We start from the raw sequence: 18,177 nt of genomic DNA on the forward strand, positions 1-18,177 counted from the left end.
CTCCAGACTCATCACTGTGGGCCTGTCTGCTTCAGCATACAGATATACACACACTCAATAAGATGTTCCTGGAGTGATAGGATGTATATGATAGTATGGAGGTGATGTGCTGAAGGGACAGGTGTGAGCAGTGACAGTAATGGTAAGCACTTGATAGTAATGTTCAGGAGAGTAGTAGATGGTAATAGGTAGAATGCAGATAGGTTAGTAATCATGTATGGTAACAGGTGGTAAGGACAGCAGATGACATATACAGGATAGACTAACCCAGTGCAAGGATAGATGGTAGTAGACTCAAGAGCTAGCAATCTATGTAACAGTGCAGATGGTAGAATTAGTATGCATAGATAGTAACAGTCCTTAATGTGCAGAAGATGATAGTGTAAGTTAGTTATGGAGGATTCCCCTGTGGGGTACTTATCACTAGTAAGGTTTAGTAAGTAGAGGGGTCCAGTAGTGAGGGAGTGATCCGGTAGCGAGATACGGGATCAGTAGCGAGGTTCCGGTCTGTTCCAGGTAAAGGCAAATAGCTGGAGGTTCCGACAGCAAGACAAGGCTTGTAAGCATGTAGGCACACAAGAGTGAAAGCAGTATGCCAAGAGTGATCCGGTAGCGAGATACGGGACCAGTAATGAAACAAGTTCAGGTAGAGAGATACAGGAGCGAGTGACATCAGGTATGGCTGCTTCACAGACGGCTTGAACGAACTAACCATGCGGTTAGAACGAACAACGTGAGAGAGAACGCCGGCGATTGAAATAGCCGCTCAGCGGCGCTCAGCGATGACGTCATCCGTCTTAAAGGTGTATGCGTTCCACCTAACTAGAAAGGTGGGACGCAATGTTAAAAGGAAAATGGTAAATAAGGGTACCAAAGGTACCAGAATCTTACAGTACCCCCCCCTTAAGGCCGGCTCCGGAAGGCCTATAGCACTGGTTTCTCCGGGTATTTCGAGAGAAACCTTCGTATAAGCCTAGGTGCGTGAACATCAGAGGTATCCAACCAGGAGATATTGGAGTCTTCCTCTGTGGATACGAGAATCCAAAATCTCCTTAATCTCATATTCTTCTCCGCCTTCAACTTGTACTGGAGGTGGAGGCAAGATGGTAGGCCTTATTCCTTGGTTAGGAACATGTGGCTTCAGTAGTGACACATGAAAGATGAGTTGTATTTTGAGATCTGCTGGTAAGGTGAGTTGCACTGCAGCTTTTCCAATGAGTTTCTTAATTGGGAAGGGTCCCAGAAATAAAGGTCCAAGCTTTTTGCTAGGGATCTTTAATCTTAAATTTTTTGTCGATAGCCAAACGAGGTCCCCAATAGCATATTGCGGAAAAGGTCGTAGTACCTTTTTTGTTGACTATGAGCGTGTGAGATGGTGGTATTAAGTAAACCCAGAGAGTCTTTTATTTGGGTAAGATAATCCAAGGCTACTGGGTTACTTGATGGTAGGATGCGTGGTGGAAGAAGTGTGGGATGAAACCCATAGTTCAAGTAGAACGGACTTTGCTTAGTAGTACTGTGGGTTGCGTTGTTATAAGCAAATTCCGCCAGAGGGAGGAGGTCCACCCAATCATCCTGTAGGTATGATGTGTAGCAACGCAGATATTGTTCTATACACTGGTTGACTCTTTCAGTCTGTCCGTTGGTCTGAGGGTGGTAGGGAGAAGTGAGCTTTCGCTCAATCCGTAGTATTTGACATAGAGCTTGCCAAAATTTGGAGATGAACTGTGAACCACGGTCGGATAAAAGAGTCTTTGGAATTCCATGTAACTTGAACACATGTTTCATTAGTAGTTCCGCTGTTTGTTTAGATGAAGGTAGTCTGCGAATAGCAATGAAATGTGCCATCTTTGTCAGATGGTCCACTGACACTAGAATGGTATTAAATCCTTTAGAAGGTGGTAGTTCTACTATAAAGTCTAAGGACACAACTTCCCATGGGACCTGGGGTATTGGTAGACTGCAGAGTAGATCAGATGGTTTTGTAGTGTCAATTTTGGACCTTGCACAGATGTCACATGAAGAAACAAATTTTTGTACAGACGTCTTCATATCAGGCCACCAAAACTGCCTGGTAAGCAAATTAAGGGTTTTCGTCATACCCATATGTCCTGCCATGGGCACATCATGTGATAATTCCAAGATCTTGGTGCGCATAGTAGGTGGTATGTAGAGTTTGTCGTGGTAATAGAGGAAGCCTTCTGCATCAGTACTTCTGCACTACAAAGTCTTCTACAGGTCTCCTTCCTTGTTTTGAAGCCCTCAATTGGATATCAGCAGTACTCTGCCTATTGGGGTCATCATATAAACTAGCGAGTTCCGCTAGGAATAAAGGATAGGAGTTGAGAAGCTGATCATTTTTCTCAAAGAGAGAGTCTGCCCAGGCCCGTGGATCACCCGTTAAGTATGAAATGACGGTACAGACTTTAATTTGATCAGTAGGGTAAGTACGAGGTTTTAGCAAAAAAAGCAATTGACATGCATTTTTGAATTCGCAAAATTTTTTCTGATCACCTGTAAACACTAGAGGAGGGTTTATTTTGGGTTCAGGGGGCTGAGCAGCAGTAAGCTGGGAAAGACAGGTTACCTGCTGTCTCAGAGTCTGATTGTCTTCTTTTACTTCAGTAAGAGCAAGTATTAATGCATTTACTTGTTGTGTTAATTGTGTCACTTGAGTGGGTAATTCTGCTGAATCAATTTTTTTAAGGTTCGTTCAATCTGTAACGCTCCTGCGTTTTTATTGTAAGCTGGATTTGCAGCTGCAGAATCTCCACTCAGTAGTCATGTAGAGATGTGTTGGAATACCAGATCCTGGAATCTTACAATCCCGCTGTTTGCAGGTGAGCTGCACATTCTCTAGAAAAGGGTGCACGCCCCGTCACTGCTGCAGAAATCAGGTGAATGGAAGAATTGGATGGCCACACTCCCACAAAAGATACAAATGAGCTTTATTCAAATGTCCATAAAAACATATAACACTGATGAGCTTATAGACAGGGGAGGACAAAGGTTGATGTGTTTCACACGATAAACATTCTTTCTCAAAACCATGTTTATCATGTGAAGCGCATCAACCTTTGTCCTCCCCTGTCTGTAAGCTCATCGGTGTTATATGTTTTTATGGACATTTGAATGAAGCTCATTTGTATCTTCTGTGGGAGTGATGTTATCCTATTCTTTCATTCCCCTATATTGGAAAAAATAGCATATGTTTACATAAGAGACTCTGTGCACCCAAGAAAGTCAGCATGTTGCCAGTAGTATGGGATCCAACAGTGCCCTGCTCTCTGCCAATCAAGGGATTGAGAAAGGAAAGAGAGGGATAGCCCCAGGGAACAAAGCCAGAAGAAATTCACTGTACATGCTCCAAACTTCAGCTCACAAGCCACACGGGCGCACTGGAAGGAAGCCACTACATGCTGACCAGCCCAAAGAGCCTAGACCTCAGCTTCCAGGTATGACAGAGTGGCAGGCCATCTCCATGGCACTGCAGTAGTAAAGTGTTGAAAAACAAAAGAAAAAATCCGGTCCATGTACGTTAAATACTTACCTTAGCATTAAGCCCTCCAGCGGTGCACTATCAGCGCTGACAGGGCTTTCATCTTCACCTGATCTTCATTCCAGGTTCGCGGGCTCCAGCAGTTTAAATGGCCTAGACGTATGATTTTAATCCGACTCATGCGCATGGGAGCCATGGCTGCAGCACAGTGCTCTAAAGGGTAGGCATACTCCGTATGCCAGCCCTTCAGAGCGCAGTACGCATGTGTCAGTGATGTCTACGGCTGCAGAAATAGTGAATATCTCCTAAAAGGTGCATGTTTAGGAGATATTCCATGTACCTACAGGTAAGCTTCATTATAAGGCTTACCTGTAGGTACAACTCACCAAGCGGGGTTTACTACTGCTTTATGCATTTTATAGAAGAGCAAGTGAGATGGAGAGACAATGTGCTTCAAAGCTGAACCCCATCCCACCACTCCAAGCTGCTTCTCTTGTAGTGAGCATGTTAAAAAACACATATAATGCACATCTCATATAAGAAGATAACAACACCATTAAAAACTGGATGAAAAGCCTTAACCACTTGCCTACTGGGCACTTAAACCCCCCTCCTGCCCAGACCAATTTTTAGCTTTCAGTGCTCTCACACTTTGAATGACAATTACTTGGTCATGCAACACTGAACCCATATGAATTTTTCATCCTTTTTTTTCATAGAAATAGAGCTTTCTTTTGGTGGTATTTAATCACCACTGGGCTTTTTATTTTGTGCGCTATAAAGGAAAAAAGGCCGAACATTTTAAAAAAAACGATTTTTTTTTTTAGTTTCTGTTATAAAATTTTGCAAATTAGTAATTTTTCTTCATAAATTTTGGCCAAAATTTACACTTCTACATATCTTTGGTAAAAATAATCCAAATAAGTGTATATTATTTGGTCTGCGTGAAAGTTAGAGAGTCTACAAGCTATTATGATAATCATTGAAAATTGATCACACCTAATGTACTGACAGCCTATCTCATTTCTTGAGACCCTAAAAAGCCAGGAAAGTACAAATGACCCCCAAATGACCCCATTTTGGAAATTAGACATTCCAAGGTATTTAATAAGAGGCATTGTGAGTTTTTTGAAGTTGTCATTTTTTCCCACAATTCTTTGCAAAATTAAATTACATTTTTCTTTTTTTACAAAATTGTCATTTCCAACAGGTTATTTCTCTCACATGGCATATGCATACTTGCAACTACACCCCAAAACACATTCTGCTACTCCTGAGTATGGCGATACCACATGTGTGGGACTTATTCACAGTCTACTCATATAGAGAGGCCTAACATGCAAGGAGCACCATCAGGTGTTCTAGGAGCATAAACTACACATCTAACTTGTTGACCACCTGTTACACTTTTGAAGGCCCTGGAGCACCAGGACAATGGAAACGCCCACTAACTGACCCCATTTTGGAAAGCAAATACCCCAACGTATAATCTATGAGGCATAATGAGTCTTTTGAACATGTCCTTTTTTTCCAGAAGTTTTTGGAAAATGTGGAAAAAAAGTGAAAATGCATTTTTTTTACTCAAAGTTGTCCATTTATAGGATATTTCCAACACATAGCATGTACATAGCAGAAATGACACCCCAAAATACATTCTGCTACTCCTCCTGAGTATGGCGATACCACATGTGTGAGACTTTTTTTACAGCCAGGCCACATACAGAGGTCCAACATTGAAGTAGCACCTCCAGGCGTTCTAGGAGCATAAAATACACTTTTCATTTCTCAACCACCTATTACACTTTTGAAGGCCCTGGAGCACCAGCACAATGGAAAAGCCCACTAAATGACCCCATTTTGGAAAGCAAACACCCCAACGTATAATCTATGAGGCTTAATGAGTCTTTTGAACATGTAATTTTTTTCCAGAAGTTTTTGGAAAATGTGGAAAAAAAATGAAAACACATTTTTTTTACACAATGTTGTCCATTTATAAGATATTTCCAACACATAGCATGTACATAGCAAAAATGACACCCCAAAATACATTCTGCTACTCCTCCTGAGTATGGCGATACCACATGTGTGAGATTTTTACGCAGTCTGGTCACATACAGAGGCCTAACACTCATAGAACACCATTAGGTGTTCTAGGGACACATAGCATGCACATACCATGAATTACAACCCAAAATACATTCTGCTGAGCAAAGGGTAATCAAAAGCTTACCTGTAGTTTTAGAAGCACAGTTGTCCACAGGAGTTGAGCACTGGTAGTCCAGGCAGCAGGCAGGGACTTGGTCAGCAACAGCGAATGCAATTGTCCAGGCAACAGGTAAGGTAAACCAGTCCAGTGTCAGTGCAGGCCGAGATATTGTGAGCAGTGCCAAAATATTGGTCCTGGTAGTAGGCAAGAACATGGTCCACAATTCAGGTAGCAGGCAGAGGTGTGGTCAGTTCATGCGGCAGGCAGAGGCATGATAGCAGTAAGTCCTGCAGGCAGAAGTAGGGCCTCTGTCGGGATAGAATGGGGACAGGGGTAGAGGCTTCTCCCACCCAAATTTCTTTGAAGCCTCCGGTCTCCAGACCCTAATCTGGGAAAAAGAAAAACAACAAAATGTGTTTTCTACATCCAGAAAAAACAATTCTGGAGCCCCTCACATATGTGAGACCCCTGTGGTATGAATCCCACTACTCCAAGAGACAGGCAAAAATCGTGGTCAAACAGTCCAGGGTCAGTTACAGATCAGGCAGAGGTATGAACAGAAGCAGCAGGCAGAAGCATGGTCAAATAACAGGCCAGGTTCAGTTCCGGAGCAGGCAGACATATGTACAAAAGCAGCAGGCAAAGGCGTAGTTGAATAACAGGCCAGGGTCAGTTCAGGAGCATACAGTGGCATAAGGGGTGAAGGTAAATGGCAGGAATTGAGGACTACGTTTACCATACTTCACTAATAATTTAGAGAAGTAAGGTAACGGCAGAAACAGTCTTCTATACAGAAGCCTGGTTTGGAAGGACACTGGAGACAATAAAAACGGGTGTCTCTTCTAACTCCTGCACTGGTACACACCCTACATTTTTTCTGCCGTCTTTTGTCTGTTTGTGTGTGAGGGTATATGAGGTCCCAAACAACTTTCCCGCTTGATCCCAAGTAGTCTGGACATTCAGGGGGATGCAGCTGGGTGTCCTTCTCTTCGTACACCAGGAAGGCATATGTGTACCCTGTGGCTCGGTCACATAATTTATAAAGCTTCACCCCATAGCGGGCCCGTTTGCTGGGGATAAATAGTTTGATGCCCAGCCTGCCGGTAAATTTAACAAGGGACTCATCCACACATATATGTTGGTCTGGGGTAAATAATTGAGGAAATATTTCCGAAAAATAATTTAGAAGTGGCAGAATTTTATAAAGCTTGTCATATGTTGGGAAATTTCGTGGAGGGCACTGGGTATTGTCATTATAATGTAGGAACCTCATTATCATTAAATATCTGGTCCTGGGCATTACTGCGGAATAGATTGGCATGTGGTAGATGGGTTTGGTTGACCAATATGCACACAATTCATTTTTTTTATTGAGTTCCATATTGAAGGTGAGGCCTAAAAAAATCTTAAACTCCTCCACTATTAGGTCTCTCCACTCATAGGGACGGGAATAATAAGACGTGAGGTTACTCAGAATAAATTGCTGTGCGAACAGGTTGCAATGGGTCACAATTGACTAAAGCAGGTCCTCTGTAAAAATTAAATTGAAGAAGTCTATCGGGGCAAAGTTCTCAGTGTTAACCTGGACTCCTGGCTGGGCAGTGAAAGGGGGGATGATGGCTTCTCCTGAGTTAGGAGGAAGCCACAAGGGGTTCTGAAGGGCATAGGGAATAAGGATGATCGAACTTTTGAAAAGTTTGGTTCGACCAGAACACCCGAATTTTCCAAAAGTTCGGTTTGGATTTCAGAACCCCGTTGAAATCAATGGGACCCGAACTTTGGTAATCAAAAAACACAATTTTGAAGCCCTAAAACCCAATAAATGCCCCTAAAAAGTGCCTAGGGCTCTGGGTCATGCCCCATTAACTATTAATCACACAAAAAAAGTTCTTAAAAATTGTCATTTTTGATAAAAAAGCCAATTATTGAAAAAATAAAAAAAAAATAAAAAGAGAGATTTTTTGATTTTTACTTTGGATTTAGTATCTGAGGGGTCTAAAAGGTGTGCATGTGAAGTTTCAGCTCTGTAGCATGTCCAGAACCATGAAAAAAAAAAGATAATTTTTCAGTAGAACAGGGATGTGGGTCGGGACCCTCCAAGGGACACGGCCAACACAGATTTTTCCCGATGCGCGCGCGGGAGCCTGTTACTGGGAGGCCATTTAAAGACGGCCTCCCGGAAATTAGAGCCCGCACTGTAGCCGTCTTTCGGATATAGCGTGGGCGTGAACAGGTTAAAATATCATGCACAAAAAATTAGCAAAAATAAAAAAGCAGAAAGATTAAAATGCATTAAAATAAACTAGATTGAAATACATTAAGGGATCAGTACTAAAAAAATTAAGTCAGAAATCAAGGTTGCAAGATCAAATAAAAAAAAATTAAAAAATTAAAAATTATAAATAAAAATTAATAAAAAAATAATAAATGAACCAAAGATATGATAGTGATAATAATGACAGTGATAATTATAATGAATACATAAAATTAATAATTTGATCAATTATAGTGATAAATATAAGGCGTATTATGAATAGGGACTACAAAAGCCCCACCCTAGAAGTAATAATTAATATAAAATATGGATTCACTTTGTAGTGGCAAATTCCTGCCAATGAAAAAATAACATAATTGGAAAAAAAAAGTTTATTAATTGTCTTCGTTATATTTATTATTCTTTTTCAATAATTGCACTAATACCAATATTGAAAATGGTTTTTCCAATTCTTTTTTTTTTTTTGCATACATTTGCCATTACAAAGTGTACCCCCCTCACACACACCTTTTGATTAAGAGAAGTTAAATATTGGGAAGCACACTTACACATATGTGGATGTTGCGCTGCAAGGCACCCCCCTGGTTGCGGCTCTCTGACACATCCTTGCAGGCACAGTACCAGCAAATAGCGTAACTGGAAGGACCCGGAGTACACAGAGGATACATGGTTCCAAGGAAGACTACTGCAGAAAGCTAAGAAGAGACACTAGGGGAGGAAGCAGGGAACAAGCATGAAGCACAAGAAAGCGGGGAAATCTGGGCAATAGCGTAGAGAGAGATGGACACAGCAAGCAGGAATGACGGACAGGAGGCAAAATGACAAGAAACAATGCTGTGGGCAGCACCCACAGCAACAAAAAATGAAGGGATGCATGGACAGAAACCTAAGGGAATACAGGAGTGCAGCCAAAGGGAAAACACTGAGAACAGCCACAAGATCGAACAAAGACAATGAATAAAAGTATACTCAAGCAACAGCAAACGCCAAAGGAAACAGGGAGGCCCGGCTACAGCATGGAGACACATTGCTCGGACACCAACCCACAGGTGCAAACGATTAATAACTTCCAGATTCAGGACAGATTGGCAGGAACCTGAGCAACTCAAACAGGAGGCAAAATCTGGCGCCAGATTGATGTACATGGATCTGTGACACACTACATGAGAAACAATGTTGGGATGTGATCCAGGTTTGCAGTGCTTTCTCTCCTGTCCCCTTGGCCTTTTGGCTTGTAAAAGAGGCAGACCTCAAAACCCATTGCCATGGAGACAGCCTGAAGTTCTGTGATACCTGGAAGCTGTGAGGTCTAGGCTCTGTGGTGGTCAGCATGTGGCGGGTTCCTTCTAGTGTGTCTGCTTGGCTTGTGGGATGCAGATTGGAGTGTGCAGTACGGCTTACCTCAAGGTTTCTCACCCAGCAAATGCTGCGTTTTTACCACATGGAGCCGAGAAAGACTATTCTGCTTACTACTGCTGGCTTTCATCTGGCATTCATAGCTTTGACCATTGCTACACATTTGGACTTTTGTGTTCAATATTAATGTTTATTATTTGTTTCTTTATTTTATTTGGTGACTCTTATATCATTGTTATTTTAACACTATTATTATTGCATCACTATTTATAAGGCCTGTTCCAGATTCATCATGTATAACTTACATTGGTTACCTTGTGTTTTTGTGTTCATTTAAGGCCCGTACACACGAGTCGAAATTCAGCCGGGAATTTTCGTCCGAAGACCTATCTGCCGATTTTTGGCTTGTTAGTATGATGCTTCCGACAACTGACTTTCCGACTTTTCGGCCGAAAAAAATCTGGTGTGCAGGCTATAAAATGTTTGTCCGCCGTCAGAACACATCCGATTTTCGTGCAGTCAGTACAGATTTCGACAGGGAAAAATCTTATGAGCAAGACTGGGCATGCTCAGAGAAGAAAGAACACAAAGAAAGCAAACCAACACATGACATCACTTCTGAAGTAGAATTTTGTCGTGCGGGAAAATTCGTGTGCAGTCTAGGCACATTCCAACCAACAAAACACCACTCTGGACAAAAGATGGACGTCCGGTCGGCGGAAATTCATTGCGTGTGTACGAGGCTTTAGAATCCCTGGTCACGTTGTATACAAATAGAGGAAAGTGACTCGGAGTTTTCATATGCTGGAAATTTAAGAAATTTAAACAGCATTTTTTTTTGTAAAATAATTTTCAAAAGTATGTTGTATACATACTGTAGAACAGATTTGGCACTTCACAAGCAGGTTCAAGGCATTCCCCAGGCATTGTATTTAAAATAATTTTGCAGTTGATGTTTCACTTAAAGAGGAGCTCCAGGCCCCTTCAGATAAAATTAAATGTCTACAAATACTATAGCTTCTGACTTTTAACCACTTTCCGACCCAGTGGCGGGGGAAAGAGGAGGAGGGGGCCGAACATCTAGATGATCTCGCCACAGTGAGATCACCCGAAAGTGGGTACCTGTCAAAACCTGGTATCCCCCCCCCAAAGGTGCTAAATGTGGCAGACAAACTGAGCTTCCTCTTTTGGATGGAGCTCCACTTTAAGCATTATTAAAATGGCCTACCCTTACCCTACAGAACTTTTTCATTTTATTTATTTCTTTTTTTTGCTTTGGCGCATGTTCTCCAGAGCAATACCCAGCTATCAATGCCATTTGTTTGACAATCCCTTATCTATTAGCCTAGCAAAATGTTTATAGTAAACGAATGGCGTTAAGCGCCAAAGTACCTGCGCTTATTGGATAAGGTGCAAACGTGTTGTATAATAAGTTAAATATGCAAAAAAGGGATTAATGGTGAATACGTGAACTATTTTGTTTTGAAATATAAAATATAATAAAATCAATAATTATGTATAAACATGCACAGTGTAATGGTGTAAACCAAATAGTTGAGGGAGCTGCAACTCAATCAAACTCAATGATGGGTATATGATACACACAAGGTGTACTAAGCTGCGCTCACCATTTAGCGTGCAAATAGTGATAAATAATACCTTAAGTTATTAACATATAAAGTGCATAGTGACAAACCAACAACTGTAGGGATGATTAGTAAATAATCTAAATTCAAAAATATTCAAAAATTATTATTATTAAAAAATTATTAATTATTAGTAAAGTGCATCAAAAGTTCATGGTGATGAGTCCCAATAAACGAATGAGTAATGAAGATAGAACTATGCAAAGAATAGACTCTTCACACCACCATCACCTTGATATCGGTATATAAAGGCATGCTAATTATCTCTTAGCCATCAGCTGTTTGTAACGTGGACATAAAATTAAAGTAACGCCCCCCGCAGGCAAGGCAGCCTGCTCGATCTCCACCCCTCCGGAAGGACGACCAAAACAATAGGAAGGCTGCCCCGGAAGTGACGCATCAGACCCGCTGAACCGGAAGGAGAGCGGGCATCTAACCGACGAAAACATATTCCGCCCCCGCTATAAACATCCGGGCGGGTCTGTCGCACAAGGGGACACGCCTACTCTGTGACCACACGCCTATCTTCCGGAGACACGCCTGTCTTCCGGAGACCCAATGATTAACAACAATCGTAATTGGCGTGCGTATTGGCTGATGCCAAAAAATTCCATATATAAATATTCATGAAGAGCGATTAGTGGCAGAGAGAATAGCACACCCCATCATACAATATGTCAACATTATTAACATTGGCATCAACATTGACAATACAGTATATTCGAATTTAAACACCATCCAACACTTGATTAGAAATAAATAGCAAATTAAATAAATAAATAAATAACAATAGTCCAGAAGAGGAATTGGTTTGATATTCAATATATTAAATATAATTAAATAATTAAATAATTAAATGAATGGACATTTGTTTTTGTGAACTGTTTTATAAAGGGCATACATTATTAAAAATGTGTATATATTATTAAAATTGATGTTATGTGTAAAAATTGTAATGTATAATATATTTCATAATTAAAATAATTTATATTAAAATAAATATTAAATGAATATTAAAAGAATGTTAAAATCAACAGGAAGCTAACTAGATTATATCTGAATTATAGTTTTATCTAAATTATAGTGTACAGCTGTATAATGATGTAGGTACACAGCGTATATCTCATTTTAATGAATGTATAATTTTTTACCATTTGATTCATATTACTTTATTTATTTATTCAAAGAACAAATGATGATATTTGAACCATATTGTAGAACTATTCCTATATACCTCAAAAATCATACTATGATATAATAAGGTTCAAAGCCACCAAATCGGTCATAGGACAACTAGTCCAACACCATTTTAGATGACTCACAATCAGTAATTCGAGATATAGCAATTCAGATCAATGTCTATATTATGACCTAAAGGTTGCAAAGTATTCAAACGGTATATCCATTCCGTTTCATTCATGGAAATGCGCTGAGTATGATTTCCTCCCCTCCAATGGGGTTCTATCCTGTCAATGGCACAGACGGACAAACATCTAGGATCTCGGTTATGATGGGTCCGAAAGTGCCTAGACAGGCTATGTTTTGGGAAACCGTTAAGAATATTGTTAAGGTGTTCATTAATTCTGACCTTTAGTTGGCGAGTAGTACGCCCGACGTACTGAAGGCCACACGGACAAGATAATAAATAGGTAACATGTGTGGAATAACATGATATAAATTTTCTAATATCATAAGTACGTCCTGTTGCATAAGATTTGAATTGCGAAATCTTTTTAAAGTTTTTAGTGGTTGTGCAAACCTTACAATTTTTGCATGGATAAAATCCTTTGCAGTTTAAAAAGGTAACCAGTCTTCTAGAGGGATTAACAACATTAGGGGCTAGACTATGTCGCAAATTTGGAACCTTCCGATAAATGAACTGGGGTTTATTTGGGAGCAGACCTTTCAGTATTTTGTCTTTCTGGAGAATAGGCCAATGTTTTCGTATGATGGCTCTACCTGTTTATAATTCCGATTAAAATTGATGAGTATGGCTAAATCTCCTTTCATCTTATCTTGTTTAGGTTTATCCTTCAGCAAATCCTTGCGTGGAATCTTAGTAACTTTATCTCTCACTTTTTGCATATCAGTTTTCCTGTACCCTTTTTCCACAAATCTATTGATGAGTAGATTTGATTGGACTATGTAGTCGTCGTCTCTTTTACAATTTCGGCAAATTCTCATGAATTGCCCTTTTGGGATTCCTCCCAACCATTGTGGATGGTGGCAACTCGTGACAGGGATATAGCTGTTCTTATCAGTGTCCTTGAAGAACGTTTTTGTGTTGATCACATCATTATGCTTTTCTAACGTCAGATCCAAAAAATGTACCTCCTGTTTACTCCAGTTTGCAGTGAAGGTCAAGCCATATTCATTATTGTTAAGTTTCTCAATGAATCTCACCAAAGATTCTTCAGGTCCCTCCCAGAGGATCAGAAGATCATCAATATATCTTCTGTATAACCTCAGGGAGGGGTCTGGTCTGGAGAAGATAGTCTTTTCCTCCCATTCCCCCAGCAGGATATTAGCCACACTGGGTGCATATTTGGCACCCATGGCTACCCCTTTAACCTGATTGTAACAGGAACCTTGGTGCCAGAAAAAGTTGTTGCTCATAGCTAGATCTAATGAATCATGTATGAATTTTTCAGATTTTTCTTCATATTAGTCCTTTGGTTGAGGGCAGCCATGGTGGTGGAGAGCACATCTTGTTGCTTTAAACTAGTATAAAGCGACTCCACATCTATAGTGGCCATAATTGTGTCGCTGTTAACTTGGAGGATCTCCAGAATATTAATCAGATGTTTAGTATCTTTTAAATGTGAAGAATAAGTGGGCACCAAAGGCTGTAGGAAGTGGTCCACGTATTCCCCAATCCTAGAAAAGATGGACCCTATCCCACTTATAATGGGTCTCCCAGGGGGGTTTGTCTTATTCTTATGTACTTTGGGGAGCTGATAAATGGTAGGCAACCTTGGTGCCTCCGGTACCAAGTATTTGGCCTCTTTTTTGGTTAAAATCCCCTTTTCCTTAGCCTTTGTTACCAATTGTTCCAAAATGTTTTTTAGTTTAGCGGTGGGATTGGTTTTAAGTATCTTGTATGTTACCGTGTCTCCCAACAACCTGTCTAGTTCCTTCATGTAATCGCATTTGTTTAAAATAACAACCCCTCCGCCTTTATCGGCGGGTCTAATAACAATGTTTTTCCTCTTCTCTAGCTCTTCAATCTCTTTATCAAAATCTCTTTTGGTAAAACCATAACTAAGTTTTAAATTACGAATGTCATCTTCAACCAAACCTCTAAATGCTTCCATATAGTGGTTGGAAGAGACAGTGGGATTGAAGGTAGACCGGTTCCTAAGTCCACTATTTTGATAATTGCTGACATACTGAGTGTCAGTCACTGGTTTCTCAATAAAAAATTTCTTAATATTAAGCTTCCTGATATACTTTTCTACATCTACAAATGTATGGAATTTATTCAACCCTTTATCTGGTGCATATTTCAGTCCGAGGTCCAGAACCTTAAGCTCATCCTGGGAAAATATGGCTGAGCTAAGGTTAAATATTCCACCTCCTAGTACTCTCGCTTTCTTTTTGAGTTGTACTTTTCTCCCCCCTCTGCACCCTCTTCTCGATTTTCTTGGTTGCCCCTCTGAGGAGTATTCCAAGAGCCGCGGTGGGTGTTGGTTTCCCATTGCGGCCTCTGAGGGCCCTGGGAGTAAAACTGGGAGTACTAGGAGGTGGAATATTTAACCTTAGCTCAGCCATATTTTCCCAGGATGAGCTTAAGGTTCTGGACCTCGGACTGAAATATGCACCAGATAAAAGGTTGAATAAATTCCATACATTTGTAGATGTAGAAAAGTATATCAGGAAGCTTAAGATTAAGAAATTTTTTATTGAGAAACCAGTGACTGACACTCAGTATGTCAGCGGGTCTGATGCGTCACTTCCGGGGCAGCCTTCCTATTGTTTTGGTCGTCCTTCCGGAGGGGTGGAGATCGAGCAGGCTGCCTTGCCTGCGGGGGGCGTTACTTTAATTTTATGTCCACGTTACAAACAGCTGATGGCTAAGAGATAATTAGCATGCCTTTATATACCGATATCAAGGTGATGGTGGTCACATGACCCTTGAAAACGACGGCCTTACGAGCCGACGAAACCGGTCGGGAATACTGAGACACCCTGCTATCATTGCCAACCTGAGACCATTTGGAGAGGACCAGTGAATGCTGCAGCATTACCGTCCTGTGTCCAATTTCGGATCTCAAGCTTTACATGCCTGTTTTTATGACCCTGATGTAAGTGTGTCCTCTTTATTTTACATTAAACTGTTTCAAACGTACTTCACTATCCTGGTCAATTCCTTTATTTGCATATCGCTGAGGAGTGTAAGGAGGAGGATTGTGGAGTTCTGTGATTTACAGGAGGTTGTGAAGTGGACCACTCTAGAGGGCTAGGTCTTATACACTTGGATTCTGGTCGCATTGGTTGATCCTGCTTGCATTGACCCCCTGTAATAAGGGGTCTGTGCTTTCTGGTAAGCACACTCACACACTGGGTGCCTATATGGTTAAGGGATTGAGAATATACCATGTGAAGAGTCTATTCTTTGGATAGTTCTATCTTCATTACTCATTCGTTTATTGGGACTCATCACCATGAACTTTTGATGCACTTTACTAATAATTAATAATTTTTTAATAATAATAATTTTTGAATATTTTTGAATTTAGATTATTTACTAATCATCCCTACAGTTGTTGGTTTGTCACTATGCACTTTATATGTTAATAACTTAAGGTATTATTTATCACTATTTGCACGCTAAATGGTGAGCGCAGCTTAGTACACCTTGTGTGTATCATATACCTTGCAAAATGTTTAACATGCAACTCCTATTGACTTCAATAGGGTTTGGATTTGGCAAATGATCTTTTACAATGTTTGCTGAAACCGCCCTGGAAGGTTTGGTTCTTTCCTACTACCAAGTCAAATTCAGGTTCTCACGCTCCTTGCATTTGAAAAAAAAAAAAACATTTAATGATGTATTAACGGCTACAGATCTGCATTAATTTGTCTTTATTACATCTGCCTGGAGTTCAGCTTTAAATCCAAAATGCGTGAGGTACATTTAAGGATTGCAGAACTAATGTCGCTGCTTATAATACCTTAAACTGCCTTGCACATTTTTTTGTAATTATTATATTCTTCTACTTCAATTCTTTGTTTTGTAATTGGTAGATTCAGATTCTTTACAGTTTTAGCATATTGTTAAGTTGATGTGTAATTATTGAATGAATCTTGACAGTCATCCAATATATCTTCTTTAGCATTGTGACTTTTGTAATGAAAACTGTCTACAAAAACCCATTCAATTAGAAGGATTGTGATATTACAACTCTTTTGTTTGAGGTAGACTCGTACAAAATGATTTATTACATCGTTTAGCAAAACCGCACCATCTAAAAAGGTAGAACATTTTGGTAAAAATGTGAATTTCTTTTCTGCCTAATATTGTTGAAATATGCCACTGCTGGATAGAAGTGTTTATGGAGTATTTTTATTTAAAGGCAGTGTTAAACTTGTTATGCTGTATAATGAATAAAGTTATTAACCTACTCACAGTGCCAAATAGATTATATTGATTTATACAACACAAAATTGTACATTGTTTTATTTAGCTAGATTTTTAAGTTTATTTGTAAGGGATTATAATGGCGTTTTGTCACTTTTAACATTTTTGTTAGACTGGTTATAAAGCGTATAAACTGATGTCTTATATTTTTAACTGTATAGCATATTTAACAAATAAATATTTACTACGTGAAGAATGCTGCGCTTTGTGAATAGCCCAGTATACGATACTATACGTGTTTTCACACTATACTGGGCTTTTTAAAAGAAAGTCCAACATTATCTTTTTGCCCTTGTGATTGGTTTTCTGCCTGTGTTATTCAGTTAGTTAAAACTTGCTATGTTTGCTAGCAGAGCGGGAAAAGGGTGTATCCATTTTCTAACTCTTTCAGGTCTCTGATTACTTTAGAAACTTTGAAGCTCCACCCACTCATGGCAAATGAAAAAAAAATAAAAATAAAAACATTTAACTGATTAAAAAGAAAAAAGAAAAAACAGTAAAAACACTATAAATTCCAGTTAGAACATAAGATTCACAATTGCAATTTCAACAAAATGAATGCAAACTATCACAAGTGAAAGCTTAATTTCCCTTCTTTGAAGCTACCTTCAAGTCAAACATTTTTTTTTGTCTTTATACTTGCTTGGGAAGCAAAGCCTTGTATGCTAGCCATGCACTTAGAATCCTCATTGCCAGCCATTGTATTCATATATCCACAGCACCAATGACTGTCTGAATGCCTTAACCCTGTCTGCATCTAATTGTATGCATCTCCTGTTTGGTCAATAATATTCTATCTGGCTCCTTCAATTTTTCAATTGAAGTTTGTTGAGCTGGGTGGTATTGATTGGGTCACCCACTGTTTAAATTTAATCCAATTCAGCAGGAATCTGACAAAATCATGTATGGCTAGGCCTACATTTTATTCATGGTTGCTACCTTATGCATAGGTTGTACCTATTCTATGGACAGTCCTGACACTCATCTGCTCAAGTGGTACAAAGCATTGAGTATCACCCTCTATATTTCTATATCTCTCAGAAAGGTATACTGTGCAGTACAAATTCATACTGTATAAAGCTATGGCTCTAGCCAGGAACATTAGGAAAAACCTGCTGACCAAAATGGTGTTATGAATTCTTACTGAGTAGAACAGCTTATGATATTTGACATTCATTTAAAGTGGATCTTCACTGCATCTGAGCATTGCAAACCAAAAACACGATTTAATTCATTTTTAATATCAAAAGCAAACTATCCATCCATGTCTCCATGTTTTATTTTGTTGAGAAATCACTTTGAAAAACACCCCCCTATTTTTTCTGGCTGTTGCCATCTCAGGTAAGGTCAGATGATTCATGTAGCATTTGCTTCCTTGACTTCACCTGCCCTTAGCTCAAGCATGCATGTAGAAGAGTATGCTTAGCTGAGAAAACCCCTCCTCTTCTCCTCCCCACCTTAAGACTCTAGGGATGTATGACATAATTTGCCTGAGCTAGAAACTAGGAAGTAATTGAATAAATGTAACAAAAAAAGCATAAAACAAGTAACTAT

This window comes from Pelophylax lessonae (genome assembly GCF_965119305.1).
Source record: "Pelophylax lessonae genome assembly, chromosome: 5".
NCBI classification, from domain to species: Eukaryota; Metazoa; Chordata; class Amphibia; order Anura; family Ranidae; genus Pelophylax; species Pelophylax lessonae.